The 20018-nt window shown below is 37.7% G+C and overlaps 1 protein-coding gene across 1 annotated transcript in view; it reads right to left on the bottom strand.

Annotated features, from left to right (window-relative positions):
* LOC134647790 (zinc finger protein chinmo) overlaps positions 1-15850 on the bottom strand; it is a 60369-nt gene extending 44519 nt beyond the window's left edge. The window contains exon 1 of the mRNA XM_063502111.1: positions 15428-15850. The gene's annotated coding sequence lies outside the window, so the exon portion shown is untranslated. The remainder of the gene's footprint in view (positions 1-15427) is intronic.
* Between the last annotated feature and the right edge of the window lie 4168 nt (positions 15851-20018).

The raw sequence follows: 20018 nt of genomic DNA, 5'->3' as shown, positions 1-20018 counted from the left end.
AAACAGCACTTTTACCCGAAATCATCGATAAAATCCATGATTTAGTTTTAGCCGACCGAAGATTGAAAATACGCGAATTAGCTGAAGCCACAAACATCTCTTCTGAGCGGGTGCATTTTATTTTACACGACGATTTGCACAAGAAAAAGCTTTGTGTAAGGTAAGTGCCGCGATTACTGACTCCAGAACAAATGCGTATTCGCATGTGAACATCTGATGAAGATTTGCAGGTGTTTAAAAAAAATCCAACAGATTTTATTCGCCGTTTTGTTACTATGGATGGAACCTGGATCCATCACTACATCCCGGAGACGAAACATCAGTCGAAACAATGGGCTGGTCATGGTGAGCCAACTCCAAAGAAAGCCATATGCATTCCGTCTGCTGGAAAGGTGATGGCGTCTGTGTTTTGGGACGCAAAGGGATACTTTTAATTGCCTACCTGGCCAAGGGAAAAACTATAACTGGAGCATACTACGCATCACTTTTGGATCAGTTACATGCGGCAATAGCTGAAAAACGTCCAGGTTTGGCAAAAAATAATGTGACTTTTCACCATGACTACGCTCCCGTGCATTCAAGTCGTGTCGCTGCACAAAAATTGTCGGAGTTACGATTGGAACTTCTTCCACACCCTACTTATTCACCAGATTTGGCTTCGTCGGACTATCACCTCTTCCCGAAACTGAAAACATTTCTCTTAGGGCGAAATTTTAAGTCCGATGAGGAGGTTATATGGGAGGTCAATGCGTATTTCGAGGCCCTTGAAGAAACGCACTTCCGTGAAGGCATAGAGAAGTTGCAGACTCGTTGGGACAAGTGCGTAGAACTTCGGAGGGATTACGTAGAGAAATAAAATAAATACATTTGCAATATTATTATTTTTTGATATGAAACCAAGTTACTTCTCAAACAACCCTCGTATATATTACACTTGGATCGATTATCATGTTGTCACTTATAAGCACTAAAGTGGAAATGAAATGCATAATATAACCACTAACAACAGAACACACTAAACGTTACTTTTCGTATTTTCTTAAATGGACAATGGACAATACCTTTCCACTTTCACGTAAATAATACGTAAACCGAACTACGCTTTTATCGTGGTTCAGTTTACAGCCATTACAAGCCTATTCATTTCATTTTGGGAAACCCCTGTAGAAATGAACTCTATAATTAAATTGGTAGTGTGGTTAACTGCGTATTGAAACATACTGCCGTATTCGATTCGAACTTCAAGATATTCACAAGAGACGACACGTACTAGATCCATTCTAGATACGTTATAGTTTAGATTTCAACTAGTTCTCTTTTGCAGCGCAATTCGAGCAACCAATGTCACTTTTACGTTAGATAGAGTTAGATATCTATTAGATGTGAATTGGATCTCTAAGCCATATCTTGCGGAAATCGTTCAAGAGTATCTCCAGAATCGCGTAAATTGTCAAATTTGACAGGTTAGATCTTAAACATATCGTTATCGTATCTTGACGATGTCTAAAAGATATCTAACAGATGTCTATTTCAAAATCCGAATCGCGCCCCTACGTTAAAATGTGATTTTGAGGGACGAATTTAGAAAAAACAGGTACCTATATCATACTCGTGCGTAGAAAACCGAAAGGGTGAGTTATGTTAGTTACTTATCAGTGACCTTTTCCTTTGTGATGAGCAATTTAAACATGTATAAATAATAAGGTACTTACACTTATTTCTAAAGCTTCTACGTTGTTATGCAAAAATAGCCTTGAGTAAACATCCATTTGTCATTTGAAGCGCCTGCGCAGATACCAATGTGATACGATTTTCATCGAATCTATTTATATATTATACAAATTTTCATTCAAATTGTCTTCTAGGTGGAGAGGCGTTACAAACAACTGTTTACTATTAATCTCGTCATTTTGTATGGTTTTAAAATAAGTATACTATAATATCAACCATATTTACGATTATTATGGAGCTGGACATTTTAATAGGTACTTAAGACTTCAATATTCGTTTTTCGTTGTATTTAACAATCACATATATCACAGAAATATGTAGTCATATCCATAGTCTGTTGACTTAAACATTTGAATTAGATTTGTGAAATTAATTATATTTAGTGATTGCACACAACTATAGACCACCGAGGAAAATTAGGTGCATAATAATCGTACATAACCTACTACAACTTTGTAGCGCTCTAAAAGTTATTGGTTACTGTTATCCTATGAAATAACAATGATTGTACATAGTCAAATAAGTTCGCTATTGTTTAATTATCGATTTTCCTTGACACATGACATAGTGATTTACATATATTATATTATTCTAAATTGCGTGTTGGTGTGCACGCACCGCAGCTCGCAGGTATTTAGGTACTTACTTCATAATGACAGTAAAAAACATGCGCAAAGTTTTTTGGTTTTAATATTGCCATCGATCTTTTTTTCTATGGCGTACTTGGGCGTTTTTAGGGTTCCGTAGCCAAATGGCAAAAAACGGAACCCTTATAGATTCGTCATGTCTGTCTGTCCGTCTGTCTGTCCGTCTGTCTGTCCGTCCGTATGTCACAGCCACTTTTCTCCGAAACTATAAGAACTATACTGTTGAAACTTGGTAAGTAGATGTATTCTGTGAACCGCATTAAGATTTTCACACAAAAATAGAAAAAAAACAATTAATTTTTGGGGTTCCCCATACTTCGAACTGAAACTCAAAATTTTTTTTTCATCAAACCCATACGTGTGGGGTATCCATGGATAGGTCTTCAAAAATGATATTGAGGTTCCTAATATCATTTTTTTCTAAACTGAATAGTTTGCGCGAGAGACACTTCCAAATTGGTAAAATTTTTTTTTTTAATACGTCATAAATCGCCTAAATACGGAACCCTTCATGGGCGAGTCCGACTCGCACTTGGCCGCTTTTTTTTTGTTGTCCCCTACACTTTTTTTTCAAATTTGGGATTTTTTATGTTATTTCTACTCAGAATCACGAGCTCTTTCTATCCTAATAGGAGAAAAAAAAGTGTCCCAAAATTTCCATACATTTTTCGATCTTTCCATTCTGCGACCGCCATACAAAGTCTATGAAAAATGGTGACGTAATGGAAATAAAAACCTTAGGACACTTTTTTTCTCCTATTAGGATAGAAAGAGCTCGTGATTCTGAGTAGAATTAACATAAAAAAATCCCAAATTTGACAAAAAAGTGTAGGTAGGCCCACCTAACATTTAACATTTAAGATTCCATTTTTTTTTTTCAGAAAGTAGTAAGTACAGTGTACAATGCACTTAGTTATAAGTATTAAGTGCCATTAAGATAACTTTTTTTCAAGGACCATATAGTCGCCATCTTTTGCGATTTAGTAAGCCGCAATGTATATCAATTGTATTTTTATAATTTCAATGAACTTTCGAATGATCGGCTCAAGGTTTTATCATATTATTCTTATGTTAAGAGCAATCTGTCCAAACAATACATATATTATTGAAAACATTGTTTAAACTGTTGCAATTTAATTATGTTTCCATAATGATTCACGTACTGAATTCAGTGAATCATTTATTTTGTTACCTACATACTATTAAGTTAGTATTAATCTTACTGTTGTAACACATTTATTCGTTTAAGCAAATTGATTAAGTGGCATACTCGTATGTTCTCAAAATCCGAGGTTAATTTCTGTAGCGGAATAGCAAAAATTATCCTCGTTTCTTTGTTAGTTGGTTGCAGTTGTGTAATGGGTTTGGTCTAATCGGGGCTTTTCTCCCGCGAACGTCTTTAGTATAGAATTAGCTTCCTGGCAAGATTTTAGGATGAAGTTTTCTAACTAAAGCGAAAGCACTAAAAATTTATTTTATAAGAAAATCTCAGACTACTGATATCCTTCTCAGTATTTTGTAATTTTATTTAGAGCTGTTTATTAAACATTTAAGATTCAACCACTCATCCACTATAGTATTTTACAATTTTTCATCTCCTCGAAAAAAGATTCCGACATATAAACAGCCTTCTGAAGCCTACTTAAAAAGAGATGAATTCATAAAAATAACAGAAATCAAGGTATATTAACAGGAACAATTTAATTTGTCCATAATTGTGTGTAGTTTAATTATGACACACGCACCAACAAAATCCAATCCAACATCGCCAAACACCGGCCACGCACCACGCACACTAACGTCCATAGCACACAGACGCGCCACGGCCTCGGTTGCGTAAGCGTCGCGCCTCGAAGGTCCTCGGCGTGTCCTTGGCCCTCCCCAGCCCTCGGGCCGGGACCGAGGTCCCAGAGGCCGTGAGGAAACCAGGAATTACAAAATCAGTTAGCGGACGGCGACAAACGTCGCCCACGACGCCAACGTGGGATGATGAAGATTGGTGCAGAAATGGAGTTGTGCAGATAATTTTAACAGTGATTGGTACGCAGTTACCAAAAAGCAAATTGTATATCAACAGGTTTAAAAAGTAACTCAAAAGTGCGATGAGCCTCCATAGAGGGGCGTCGATATACATAAGGAGGGATGAAAATATGCTTTTTCTCACCGAGGGAGGCCTCGGCGCGAAAAAGGCTGCAGCATAGTTTTCAAATAATATTATTATGGGTTTTAAATGAAGTAGGTATTTATTCACATCTCCCATCTCTCTACAATTCGTTGTGGTAACAAAAAATCTTCTTAGTCGGGCATTTCATATTGTTATGGATTTATCTGAGGCTCTGTGCTGCTAACACTGTCGGACTAGTCGAAAAAGCACGTAAGTAGATATTTGAAAACCACGAAAACAAAAAACGGTCAACTCCCGTATCATTTATAAAACATGCCTTCTCCTGCAACTCGGCAGATGTTGCCATGTCTTGTCTAATCGCGTTGTTATCAAGCAAATGTCGAGTGCGGTAGGCCTACCAAATGTAAGGTTATCTCGCGAAGATAAAACACGTGCCCGCATATTGGACCGGGTTCTAAGAAGCGCATATCATAGCAACAAACTTCCTTCATATTATATTACGTGGAACAATAGAAAAATTGACGAATAGATGACTGGACATCAGCAAAAAATATGAGTCGTTGATTGTATATATATATGATTTTGATTAGACTAACACATTCAAATAGTAAGAGATTTTAACGCTCTAAAGATAAATCCCATAAGTAAATATTTAGAAAAACTGCACACAAAGACACTAAACTGGTTCGTACATGACACTTAACCCATCCTCACATCTGCGCGCCATCGAATCTATGATAAAATAATTGAGTTCGAATTTTAAAAGTATGTTCGCGGTATGCGCTACGCTCGTCTCTGATTGGCCACTAGGACTCAGTAGTCACGAGTACGGAAACACAGAGTATAACAGAAAGATTGTACTATAAATTGTAGACCCGACCTTCATACCTACGCGGTGCCATACAATGATGGTTGTGAGATATAACGAAGCGTTCCAATACACGTACAGTTTATGTTAGAGTTGGTATAGTTTTTGTTAGGTTTTTTCAAATGCACGCCTATTAAATTTAAATTCAAGGTGAAATAGTTAAAAACAAATGAATAGAGATCAATGTGCAAAACAATATTGCAAAACAACAACACGTGTAGAGTCTGTTAGGAACGAGAAGAGTCGTGGAATGTATTGGGGAGCTCATGAACCGTGATAGCTACATTTGAAATTTTCACAGATGATATATTGCCGCTATAACATCGCCGTTTTTTGCGTAATGGTACGGAACCCTCCGTGCGCGAGTCCGACTCGCACTTGGCCGGTTTTTTAATAGGTAGAAGAAGACAGTATATGCCCTTAATAAATTTAAGTTAAACACAACTTAAAATAAAAACGCCCTGAGACATCCTCAGCGGCCGGACTGCAGCGGAGGCGCGCGCTAGGTGCTAATCGGCCGCCACGGCCCGCGCGGGGCCACGACAGTTTCTATGCAAATGCTAATGCGTTACGCGACCAGTTTTGCCGAGTTCCGGGCCCACTATAGCCATCTATTCACGCCCAATTCATAAACTGGATTTTTGGAATTCATTAAAAACCCTCATTGGAAGGGATTCGATTGATGTTCAAATCATAGATAAAAACGTCTCCATGAATGATGTCAGACCGTGAACCGGTCGTGGGAGATCTTGAAAAGAGAATTAATGATGCAATATCGGTTAACAAAAAAGTGTAGATACGAATGTCTCATTATCAAGTTCAATAGCCTTAAAATGACAGCACGTGTATGCAAAACCGAGACACCGGCATAGCAGTGTGCAAAAATATCCCCTGTAAGAGGCATTTTAAGGTGCATTCTGCCAGAATCTCGCGCTCTTGAAATTTATCGTATGCTCCGTATCGATACAATTTGTCAATGCCAAATCGCAGTAGGCACTCATTAAATCTGTTTGGATAGGATGACTCCTTGTTTTGGGGCCTTTCTACTACACTTACGCACTTCCTGGTCCAAATATTTTTCTAACAAACAAACATATGCTTACAACAACCTCGTTGCGTGGATCTTGACAACAATAGAAATGGACAATACTTTCCTTGTATCCATATTTCCAATTCCAGAGTCCTTGAATCGTTAATAGAAAACCATTAGAGCTCAATAGAGCTGTGCACTCATAGTACGTATCACTGCAGAGTTTTGTTTCGTTCACTGGTGTTTCGTATCACTGTGGCTTACACTTTATGTTGGCACCGTGTATTCACTTCCGCATATTGCCGCGCGCCGCGCCCGCGCCGCCGTGGTTGCCGCTAAGAGCCGAGCTCGCGAATGCGACCGCACGACCGCCGAAAAGTCTTCGCGCCGAACGAATGCAGAAAATTCGGACGCGTCGAGTGGGGGGCGCTCTACGACTAGCCGAAACGCGTACGTGCAACGCTTCGCTATGAAAAAGTCCAAGGTTAACTCGCGCTGCCAAAAAAAGACGCACGCAAAATAAAAAAAATGATGGTTAGAGGCGCCCTCGCGGTGGTGCAGGCGTGCAGGCGTCTGCCGCGCCCGTCTGTGCTGCGTGCTCCACCGAAATAAACCCACTCTGCACGCTTGTTATTATAATAACAACCGCAATACTTTCCTAGTAAGGCTGTGGCCTAATACAGGAATTCCCATCCAGTGGTATGCAGCGCCGCGAGATCGTAAATTTCAACTCAGGATAAGTTTGAAGTATTTAAGTAAAACAATAACCATTACATACAGGTACATAGTTATCACGAAATTATACGACGGTATTAAGATATTATTACCCGCGGATCTACACACAAAAACTTAGAACCCCTAATTAGGTAAATCGACAGCCAAGTGTCCCATAGAACGGAATCGCAGATGGCAAGACGAATTTGACGTTCTGTATGAAGACTGGTTGCATATTGCTTAAGAAAATAAGGGAATCTTTGCCCAAAAGTGTAAAATAGTGGTAACTCAAATATTGTCATTTAAATTTCATTTTCATAAACGCCGAGAAAAGTAAGCAAGTCAGCAGCAGAAAGCAATCTTGGTGACAGGCCGTTTCCCGAGATTGAACGACAGCCCACATCGAAAAGACAGACGCAGCGTGACCATAAGGACTGATGATGAGGCATTACCCCGATCAAAGTAAGGTTTGTTGGAACCTTTTTGAGATTTTTGGATGAGTTATGCCGCTTTATATTTAACACATATTCGTTCCCAAAACGGTAGGTACTTTAATACCAAACATGAATAGGTTATGAACAATCCAAAATCATTTATGATTCTGCTACCAGAAGTTGAACAGTCGACATCCAAGATATATGTTTACACTTTTGCACCTTATTTTTTTATAATAAGGCGAAAAATGTCAACATATTTTTGACTTCGACTGTACATAGCAAATATCAATAGTACATAAAAACGAGTTCATAGGTGCGCTGTGATTTCTATGGTGTTTCTCTTCGTTGTACCTTTATACACATTTTACGACTAATAGACCCATTTACATATCCTATTATTATTCTACCTTATATCAAATAAATTAGAAACATTAATATTTACGACCTTGACTGTACAGTATTAGCCTATGAAGCCCATAATCACATGATACCTTTTTCCTTTACTCAGTCACATCTATTATGGAACTTATGTATAGGAGACAAAGTTCAAAATCACTTGCATGGATGGACCGAGCCGGCCCTTTTTCAGTGGCCTCGCATTGTATTTCCGTATTTATATTTATACATATATGTATACATAATTATTAAATGCAGTAAAATATAAAGAATAACAGAATTTAGTCAACGCTGTTCCCTTATCAATAATAGCAAGGCCACGTGAATTATGATAACGTACGAATTAGAAGTAGGGTGTTGTTTTTTTGTGAAAAGGTGACCAAATAGAACCTACCTTTGACATAAAAGTGCAATACATTTTTGTTTATGATACTTATAGCTTTTCTGTTTCGTATAAAAAAATGTTAGGCATAATAACAGTTTCATGCTATTTTTTTGAAATATTTTTTTAGCATTTTATAGCAAGGTAAATTATTATCACTCTTTCTGAATTAGTATTTACAATTAATATACCAGTACAAACTGTGTTCCAAATATTTAATTTCATTTAATAATCAATCGTGCAGACTTGTCTGCGTTGCTAGCTCTATGGATTAAAGGCCTAACCACACCTAATTCTTTTGTTTTTTGATATCGCCTTATTCGGCGCGCATCTCGTGTAACTTTAAAAGTTGAGTTTCGAGATAATTACGTTTAAAGTTTTAAAGATTCAAATGCTGTTATCCATGACGGTTTATCGTAATTTTTAATTTTTTTCTAATCTACATGTAGGAAATATGGTCACAGAAAAGGATCATTAATATTTTTTTCGCATAATTGAATAGTTTTAATTTTATTCGAATTAAATGGTTCGGCATGACCAACTCTTCCATACTATAGTGGTCACACGAAGTCATGTAAGTCAACTTACATGACATACGCGTGATCAGACGTGCCACATATTAAGCGAAATAATATTGTTGTCGTATAAACCAAGCGCTCGGCCAGTCATGCCTAAGTGCCTAACTCCGGTAACTTAAGAACAAATATCATGCAACTCAAGTTAACTGAGTTGTGTCTGACGCCATCGGCAAAAAAATGAAGTTACATGAGTTAGTCGTATGCTTTTCTCAGTAAATAATGAAGTTTTTCACAATTTTCTTTTAGAAGATATATATTTAATGGTTTTTAAGACGATTTAGACTGGTTACCCGTAACTCATGTAACTCGAGTTAACGGAGTTTGGCGTGATACGGCAGAATTACCGTCGCCTATGGACACCTGCAACACCAGAGGGATTGCATAGCGTTACCGGCTTTTAAAATGAGAGTGCGCTCTTTTCTTGAAGGTTTGAAGGTATTCGTAGCTTCAGTTATCACGGGCATGGAACATAGCAACAAGACAGCTGATATATAATTCCATTTACAGTGCATCTGGGGCTACATTACGACACCAGGTTCTATAATAAGCACATTACGTAACTACGTCGAAAATTTAAAGGGCCATATGTACTGTAAAACGTTATACGATACACGTCCGAATAGGTAATTCGAATTTCCTATTTCTAGCCCTTGTATCGTAAATCACTACATACTAACAAAGTCGCTTCCCGCTGTCTGTCTGTCTGTATGTATGCTTATACCTTTAAAACTATTATACGCAACGGATTTTGATGCGGTTTTTTTTAAATAGACAGAATGATTCAAGAGGAAGGTTTATGTATAATTTGATTAATTTGTTAACCCGTGCGAAGCCGGACAGTCGCTAGTAAAATACATATTACAATCGGCGGCGTCTACACGCGCGTGTCGTCACAAGGATTAAGAGCCATGCATACGCAAATACGTATGCATGAACCAGATCTGGTTTGTATTATAGTTCGTTTTTTTAGCATTAGAAATAAGGTACTTAAACAATCTTGACGTGTCTTTTTATTGAAAAACACGTTTTTAAAATAAATAATGGCAAATATGTAACAATTATGAATTTAATACGATCATTTATATTCTTCTGCTTTCATAAGTAATAGTTACTGATTTTTAAAAAGCGTTTTTCAATTAAAAGACATGTCAAGATCGCTTACCTTCGTTCTAATGCTAAAGCAAACGAACTATAGCCTTAGACTGTAAAGATTTGCGTGAGTCCCGCCCGAGCCTAGCGGTAGTGAACGTAATGAGATTAATTGGAACTCATTGACGTGACCGAAATCGCAACCATTACTGGGTTAATGGGGTGGTTGACTGTAAAAAATAGTTTCATGCTTACTTAAACGAACGGGTCGATCGTAAAATGGAGCTTAAGGCTCGATTCGGATTTTGAAATAGACATCTACTAGATATCTTTTAGACGTCACCAAGATACGATAACGATATGTTTAAGATCTAACCTGTCAAATTTGACATTTCTGCGATTCTGGAGATACTCTTGAACGATTTCCACAAGATATGAATTGGAGATCCAATTCACATGTAATAGATATCTAACATTATCTAACGTAAAAGTGACATTGGTTGCCCGAATTGAGCTGCAAAAGAGAACTAGTTCAAATCTAAACTATAATAGAATGGATCTAGTACGTGTCGTCTCTTGTGAATATCTTGAAATTCGAATACGGCAGTTAGTTGCTAGCATCGCAATTGCAATCTATCAGCTAAATTATAGTTCGCATATAATCTGGCTGTTAAATTAAATCCTAGGTAACATAAGTGCTTTTGAAATACCTACTGAACAAGATTGTTCTTTGAAGTTTTGAACTTTTTATATTTTATTTTATTACACGCGTTGAAAGTTGTTTAGCCTTAATGTTATCTACCATTTTTTTTGAAACTTAGACTTTTCGATTGATAAAAAAATATTACATTTTACACCGATTTAAACTTTCACGATTTTTTCACATTATACATTAAACACACGATTAATACACAATTAAGACCCGTTGTACAATTTAATAATATTACATTTTATTTTTTTATCAAACGAAATGTTTTATTAGCCAGAGGAATAGGTACCCCGTTACTTAAAATTTGCGACTCTCTTAGAGTTAAGTATTCCCTGCATTCAACTTATTTAGTCGATTAACACTGCACTAAAATGGAACACGAGTGTTAAAAAAATTGTATGATTCTGTGATCATTGGCCACAGCATCTTGACAGATGATTCTAAAATACATTTTTTTCCTTGTACACTATTACAGAATCATAATCATAATGTTGACAGGCTTTAGTCATAACTTGGATAAATAAAACGGTTTTTCGGACGCATTTTTCGTTCATCATTTTACCTAGTACCTACCGTAACTTCATACCCGAAAGTTTCCTTATTGTCCCCTTTCCATGAATCCCCTTGCACAACGGAAGCGAACCCGAAGACAGAATTTTCCGGAAACAGGGTAAAGATTAAATTGAAGACGAATGTTTGTATGTAAAACGACGATTCCAGACAGGAAACGTGGGAGTCCAAACAAGATAACAGAACTGTTAAAAATTTTCGGGTTTCCTCGCGTAGGTAGGTACCTATTTGTAGTTATGAGGCGCGACATATTTCGAACAGCCTGCCACGGCCACTATGAGTTGGGATTTGACATTTACGTTAGCGACTGTGCAAACTCGATCGCATTCACTCTCTAAGGCACCAATACATCAGTGCGAGGGAGATGGACTGTGATCGTGTTTACCAGTTTACGCAGTCGCTAACGTAAACGTCAAGTGTCAACTCCCCGTTTGAGAGTTCTCCTTTTTATGTTGATGTTTTGAGAGTGCTTAGGCTAGTTTACGTTGATTCATTATTGCGACTTTCAATCCGGAGGTCGCGTGTTCAAACCCTGGCTCATACCAATGAGTTTATTGGAACTTGTGCTATATATCTTTTGAGATTTACCAGTCATCGTGGAAAACCGGACTAATCCCAATAAGGCCTAGTCCCCTCTGGGTTGGGAGGTCAGATGGTTGTTGCATTCGTAAATATTAGTGCCTACGCCAATTATTGGGATAAGTGGCCCCCAAGCAGACCCCAGGCTGCCATGAGCCATGGCAAAAAACCGGGACAACGCCAGGAAGTTGATGATGATGATTCGTTTTAATGTATTATGTAACAGCAAATCGTTTTATACAGCCTATATAAAACAAAAGGGCTTACAAAATTCTTGCAGCTATCTAATCATCAGAGACGCACACAAGTGCAAGGTTTATCAGTGGGCGTTAGAATAATAGTTTCTTGGATTGACACTGAGCCCTTTAAAAAATTATGTGTGCAGTCTTAATACAATAGAAACCGCGCATCCCGCATGCGCTAAGTAAATCCGTAAGTTATCTAGGTACATGCGTAGTTGCGCCAATAATATAACAATAGGTAACTAAACAACATCTTGTTTGTAAATAAATGATTTTAATATATAACAACATAACCGAAATATATTCCGTTAAAGCTATTAGTTAGTTCAAACTATTAAGCTCTGTCGAATACATACCTAGGTACTCTACAAGTGTGTCCACATCTCGCGAATGCGCCGCAAGTGTGGATGTGACTGTACATTACTGTACTGACACCCCCTGCAAACAAACTTCTATGCAGGGGGGGTTCTCTCTGCAACTGACTGTGTGTGTATGTGTGTACATATGAGATGCTTTAGGTCAAAAACGCTGTAGGTACCTTAATACCTAAATGACGGACTTGTCATTGAAGCTATCGTATAAAAACCATATTTTTCCAAATTTAAGTTCTCTGTTCTGGAATTCACTTACATTCGTATTTAAATTAAATTATAAGTAATCGCAATCTCTCCAAATTGCTCCCCTTACTCCTAACTTTCTGAAACGTTATTTTGATAAACTGCAAAATTATTATATTTAATATATTTTGATACTAGGTAATAACAAAGTATAGACAGATCAGTCAAAATTAAACCTTAAATCAAAGTGAGAAAGACTACCTAAATATATAATGTTATTGTTTTTCTTACATCATCTGTAGCTACGCATATTGTTCACATATCATAAATCGCTATCAATGTTCATCTTATTTCATTGCATTCGTACCGAAAGCTATTTAGATACATACTCCGATTTCTCCTTTCATCCATACCATTCGCAGGGGGGTGTAAGTACTCTCATTTCTTATCGAGCTCTGGCGATTCGAACGCATAGTCAAACCAGTGTAACCGTAAAACCAAGACTCTTCATAACTATTTGGTATCGGGGAGAGCTTTTATACTGGTTAGATAAGAGTTCGCCTCCGTATGCGATTAGAATAAGCCCAGAAGCGCAATAAAGATGGTCATAGAATACGAACAACTTATTTATTTTCCTACTGTTTGCAATAAGCCACCTTTTCCACATTTCGACAATAGATATTGATTTTATATTACCTTACATAAATATTGATTGCGTTTGATGGTCGAATGCAAAACACGAGAAAACCGCGTACTTAAATCAGGACTGTTTACCATTAGGTACTGACAAGATAACGATATTATTGCCCCTAATGATATAAGAAGCAACTGGTGGTTTATTTATCAAGCAATGAATTTTATTTATCGTAAAGTAAGGTTGATTTTAGCATTTCCGAAGCTACGCGCTGCATAAGGCATAACAGGAAATACGACCAAAGTATTTTAGGTATGGCAATGAGTGGCGCCAAATAATGGCACAACGCTGCAATATAACCTAAACTGTAGTAACCATTGATGAGAAGATACAACTATTAGTCAGAGTGCGTTTTCTGAGCCTAAACGAAAGCCCAACGTTCGTGGAAACTTTATACTTAGATACCTTACTGCCGCGCCCTAAGGTTCTTTTTAGCGTGGATGAGAGTTGCTTGTATACGCCAAGTTTTTACTGCATACTATTTTATTGTGAATTCTAGAGCGCCTACCGCGAACCACGTTCGACGTGTTGCCTCTCTGTCGCACTTGTAAATTCGTACGTAACGTAAGTGTGACAGGGAGGTAACACGTCGAACGTGGTTCGCGGTAGGCCCTCAGTATACAAAATTTCAACTTGCTAATACTACACCCACAGTAAGTACATGTAAGCTCTAACAATTACATTACAACAAGTACTTTTATCGTTTGTTTTGATTAAAGTATATAGGTATCACGAGAATTTCATCAATATACGACTTGTAGCCTGTTTATACGTGCAAATTTAATAAATGAAAAAAGCAAACTGAAAACGTCCGTTATATTTTCGGAATACTGAAAAATTACAGCAATATAAAGGGCGTTCGAAATCCAAACGACCCGTTCGTTGACAATTTTTTCACGAAGGCACTTCATGGCAGTTATTCCGATTGCCTGTTGAGCATCCGACTCGAACCAACCAGTGTTCCTGTGATCTTTGATAACGCACAGTTGTTACGGGTTACTTATACTGGTTTATCTGTAACCAACGTTCTGTAGACTTTACCAATGGCAGTGCTAGTCGCACTTCCACATCTGGACAAATATTAGCGCATGCGTATATACAAGCGTTCAATGTCAAACTCTTGCATCTGACTTGATAAATAGGTACCCGACAATGGCACCTGACTTTACATATTAACTATGTTATTACTTTGAATATTACATTGAACAATGAATTCACTTCCTTAATAGGCTTATAATATAAGATTAAATACTCGTATCAGAGTACCGGCTTAAAATATATCGCCTCTGTGCTGTTTTTACATAACTTTTATTAATACTCCTTGAGACATTTTATATAATACCAAACCTCACATTGGTTAATACTTTAGACGCCTTGTTTGTTAGAAAAAGCTTGTATATTGTTGTGTTCAACATTTTTACTAAAAAAAAACTGACAATCAAGTGATCAGACGAATGAAATAATTTGTACAGGTATAATTTTCTAAACAAATTTATGGGAACAATTGTGTACATAATAAACCATCAATTTATTACGTAAACTTTTAAAAGAGCAATGACGGATTTAGACTACGGGTGTTTAAAAATTACTTAATTTAATAGGATTACCTATTAGATTACGCGTTAGTAATGACTACAATATTTCCGGTTCACAACATATATACTAGCGCGTACTTACTATATTTTCCGGTGTCGTATATATATATGAAACACAGGTTATAATGACGTTTTGTTTACTACCTTGGATTGAATAGTTTTTAGTAGTAGTTATTATTATATATTACTTAATATTCTGTATTAATTACAGGGCACACGATGAGCTTATGATTCTAACCGGTTTAATGCGGGCGTAAAGTTAGAACTGTTTGTGCAATTTTGTATTAAAACCTTGCTTAAGTAATAAAATTTATCAAAAAATCAAACCTTATTGTATCAAATAGCCATGAATAAAAAATCAGCGGACAAAGGAAATGCACGTATCCGCTCAAATCCTGCAAACTGTAAAACGGCGATAACGCGCCGGTTTCCGTGACAGTAACAGCGCCGCACCGAAACCGCAAACACAGAAAATATGCGGTACTCACGTTTGAGTTGTCACTCCGCCATCGGCGGGCAAGCGAGCGAGTCTGGGCCGAAGGCCAGGTGGGCAGAACTCGGCCTGAAGCTGCGACGCCGCGGACGCGCGGTATCGAGGAAGTATGTCCGGGCAAACTGTCAACGCTCGTGCGGAAATCGGGCGGCGTCCGCAGCGCGCAAGCGCCGAGCACCCGTCAACAGCCGCCCTGCAGCCCGCCCGGGGGCCACCCCCTACGCACCTACCCTTTAAATCGAACGTCATATCCCGCCACACCGTTCGCCCCACCGCCCGCCGTAATTTCTGAAAAGCGCTGACTGCCCCCCCTCGACCCTAAAAAATGCATTGCGTAACGGTTTTATAAATTCCCAAAGTCTTTGTTTGTCCAATCAATTATCCACCTGTATCGGAGGGGCATCGGAGCGAAGACAATACTGTGTAATCAGTCGCTGTAATTGCGGTTACGGGTTTTTACAGTCTATTTTCAACTAGAAGGTGATCCTTTACTCGCTTTTTATTAAGGTTTCGATGGATTATTATCCTGAAATCTCTGGTGGTTTTATAGCTCCGTGGACGGACTGGCGAGGAGGAAAAATGAAATATGCGGGGACTGAGGAGATATAAATATTGCCGCAAATTTCCCTTTATTGAATCCTGACAATTTTCGGTCGAACTAAAGGCGTTCGCAATTTCCTGGAAATATCTCTTAACGCCCCAGCGTTCACTTGGGGAGGACTTCGTAAATTATAAAAGTTCAATGTAGTATAGAGCAATACGAGTCCATACTTAATAAAAATATATATTCTGCAAACGTATTTTGAGGCATGGAACATATTTTGATGGTTTTGACATGGGATATTATATAGCAACAATAGCTGGCTTATACGTTTTTTAAAGTATATTTAGGCGTATATAACCGTCAGAAAACTAATCAGAAATCAGAAATTTATTTGCTTAAAACACGGTCAGATACAAAGGTATACAGATGAACATTATACATGATGGTGGTATATGATGTATATTAAGTTCCACATGCTTTGTCAGTAGAGACATGCAAATATTAACACTTATTCCAGTACAACTAAACTATCTTTACGAAACCATAAATAAGGATTAATGATTTTTATTATTTTTCCCCTAGGATCATTCAATTACTTTAGGAATCTTCTTTTAAATAGTAAAGACGAAATGTTTCACTTAATTAAATTAAATTCACTATCTTAATTTCAATAATAATAATGTAACCACTTAAATGGCCCCTTTTTAAACAAAGTGACTCGTTTCATATCCCTCGAGTATTAGGACTTAATAAAATTAATTACTGACTGAAAGGGTTTGATTTTAATATGAGAGCTATTTTCGAATCCTATAGGAGTTGAAGAAGCATTTTTACCGTAATTTCTACAAAAGTGTTTCCAAGTGAATCGAACGCTTTTGTTTACTTTGACGTTGATATACTTCCAGCTTTTATTTAACCGTAGGAACGGAAGTCAACCGAGTGCATGTCTTTGCAAGTTTGCGACCGTCAATCTATTGAATCTAGAGACGGACCAAGCTCTCTGCATGGCATTGACGTATATCTCAGGACGGGCCTTACGGCCACTAAAAATGGCACTAGTTCAGCGGTGTCACTCACGAATTCGAGCCAATCGTGCAGTCTAACGCAACTAGTTGCGACCAATCGCGCGCGTGATGCGAACTCATCAACCAATCGCGTTGTAGCGGTGTCACACCGCTGTACTGGCCCCATTTATGCCCCATTCTTATTGCCCGTAAGACCAGTCCTGAGATATACGTCAATGCTGCATGGCATTTGCAATAACAAAATGTCATCATTAATGTAAAATTTCTATGAAAATATGGCTTTTATAATGACACTTTGTTCTGTTCATGTCGGTGCACCGTCAACATAGTCGGGCTCTAAGAGATTTCAGGAGGTATTCTGATATGTCACTGCCCAAGCTGAAACGGAGACCTTCGGTGACACTCGTTCAAAAAATAATCATATAATACGCATCCCGCCGCTTTGATAACAGTTATTAAGTTAATCTAATAAATAACTGAATTACGAGTAAGTTCCGAAAATTCTCAAGATACACAATACCTTTTTAGGGTTCCGTACCCAAAGGGTAAAAACGGGACCCTATTACTAAGACTCCGCTGTCCGTCCGTCCGTCCGTCTGTCACCAGGCTGTATCTCACGAACCGTGATAGCTAGACAGTTGAAATTTTCACAGATGATGAATTTCTGTTGCCGCTATAACAACAAATACTAAAAACAGAATAAAATAAAGATTTAAGTGGGGCTCCCATACAACAAACGTAATTTTTGACCGAAGTTAAGCAACGTCGGGCGGGGTCAGTACTTGGATGGGTGACCGTTTTTTTGCTTTTTTTTTTTGCTTGTTTTGCTCTATTTTTTGTTGATGGTGCGGAACCCTCCGTGCGCGAGTCCGACTCGCACTTGGCCGGTTTTTTTTATATTTATTTATCGCAAAAAAACTTCCAGGGTATTTACATATTTATATTCCGCCAAACTGAAGACAGTTTGTTGGCGGATAAAACGCTCTCTATCTTTACTTAGATCTTTATCTCAAAAGCAATTACGTTACACATTAAAATTACGCACAAAACTAGTTGTGACATTCGAATATCCCTCATTCGGCAAAACATTGGCCCTGACATTTAGATAAAACTGAATGCCTAAATCTAACAAATTTAATTTGTAGAGTTCTCGTAAAACCAGCTTGAGATGTAATTTCGATTGACTACCTTTTTAAAGCCGCCTAGGCGTTTTATTAAGCACCTAACAACTCGGGTTTTAAATAACTCGGCATAATTTGAATATTAAATAATTACTTTAAATACCAAATCAGATTGTTGAAGAAGTACCTTAATCTATCAACGTTTCTGATATTTTGAATTAATGTCCTGCTTTCGTTGATGAAAAAAAATTTTTTTTTTTGTTAGACAAAACGGTGACCGTGAAATCTCCCAAAGTTTCATACATTTGTTTTATTGTAAATATGAAAATTTTCAAGAAATCTAACGCTTTTTCAACCGAAAGGTAGACAAAGGATCAGGGCTGACGCGCATTCAGTAAAAACCGGGTCACTGTGGCTGCCTAAAAAATAATGCAGCTGCTCTCTATTCCGAAATAGACCGATATCTGGGTCACACGATGCGATGGTTAATTTCGCTACTTTGTGCCGTGCACGGGTTAGTGATGACCCTTAGTGGGACAAGCGTAAAAATACGATTCATGTATGCTGATCTAGTCTAGTCAGTATCACAGGAACTTGTTGTATGATCTCAAGTAGGGCGGTCGTCTCTGTCTAACTAGGAATAATAAATTATTGGGAACTGCATCGGAGGGACTTTGTGAGAGGCCGATGTACACCATCAGATATATCGGAGCGGCCAAGGTGCTCACAAATATCTGGACAACTATCTAACACGCCTCTATTGTCAAGGTGCTAGAGTGCTTGTTCAGATATTTTTGAGCACCTTGGCCGCTCCGATATATCTGATGGCGACTGTACCTACCGACACGTTAGAAGTTCGAATCTTGCACTACACGGTGAATTTTTCAATTTTTATTTTAATTAAAACATTGAATAGTCGTTAACTAAGTAGTACATTTTTCGGAGAAAGTGGCATCGAAACCCCAAAGGCCTAATTTTCCATAGTATAGTGGTTGTAGCTTTCGTAAAAGCCGGTGTCAGTATTCATAGTATTTAAACCGAGAAAGCACTACAAAGAGAGATATGATGATGACGAGATATAAACAAATATATGTAGTGATGGTTGTCGAGTCGACTTCTAAAATGAAGTGCAGTAAAATATGTAAAACATTTTTAAAAATAAACCTCGCAGTAGAACTAAAAAATGGGCCAGATCAAATCCATACCGCTCAAAACCCACGCACTAATATTTATGGGTTTCATGTCACTATTTTATGCACCAAATACATTTTAAAAATATTTATAGAACCACGAATTTTTCTTAGAAATCCAACGTTAATTGAACATGTCGTTTATTTCCGTGAAGCTTTTGGTGTTTTCTGTGACATATGTAAATCCGTTATTTATTTTTAAAATAGCAAAATCTTGCAAATAACCTTGACACGTACTCGTGTAAGTATAGTATTGTTTATGCATACGGTATTTACTTACCTATAGAATCTGTTCACAAGGTAAAATGGGAAACCATATTTAATTAATACTATATTCAACCAAGACGATACTGCAGATACAGTATCTGCATGAGCAATGCAATGAGCTTCCGCGATGCTTTTAAAAATTTACCGTTCCCGTTGGGGGTATGGGTCGTTGAGGCTGAGGGTGGTCAGGATGGACCAGCTATGGACATGTTTTAGGTAGGAATTAGGAACTTAAGAACAATAATAACTAGTGTTAGGGACAGATCGTACTTACTACGAATGTACGCTAGTATTCGAACTAGAAACAGTGCAAAATGTTTTATGATTAAAAAAGTCTGGTGCAAACAGAAGAGATTCAAATCAAAACGAAAATAATGAATTACAAAAAAAAAAACAAACGACGACACACTTTCAAATGCAAAAACCTTGTTTAAT

This window comes from Cydia amplana, chromosome 5 (assembly GCF_948474715.1).
Source record: "Cydia amplana chromosome 5, ilCydAmpl1.1, whole genome shotgun sequence".
NCBI classification, from domain to species: domain Eukaryota; kingdom Metazoa; phylum Arthropoda; class Insecta; order Lepidoptera; family Tortricidae; genus Cydia; species Cydia amplana.
Note: the sequence above shows the minus strand (reverse complement) of the source record. Positions and strands in the feature narration are given on the sequence as shown.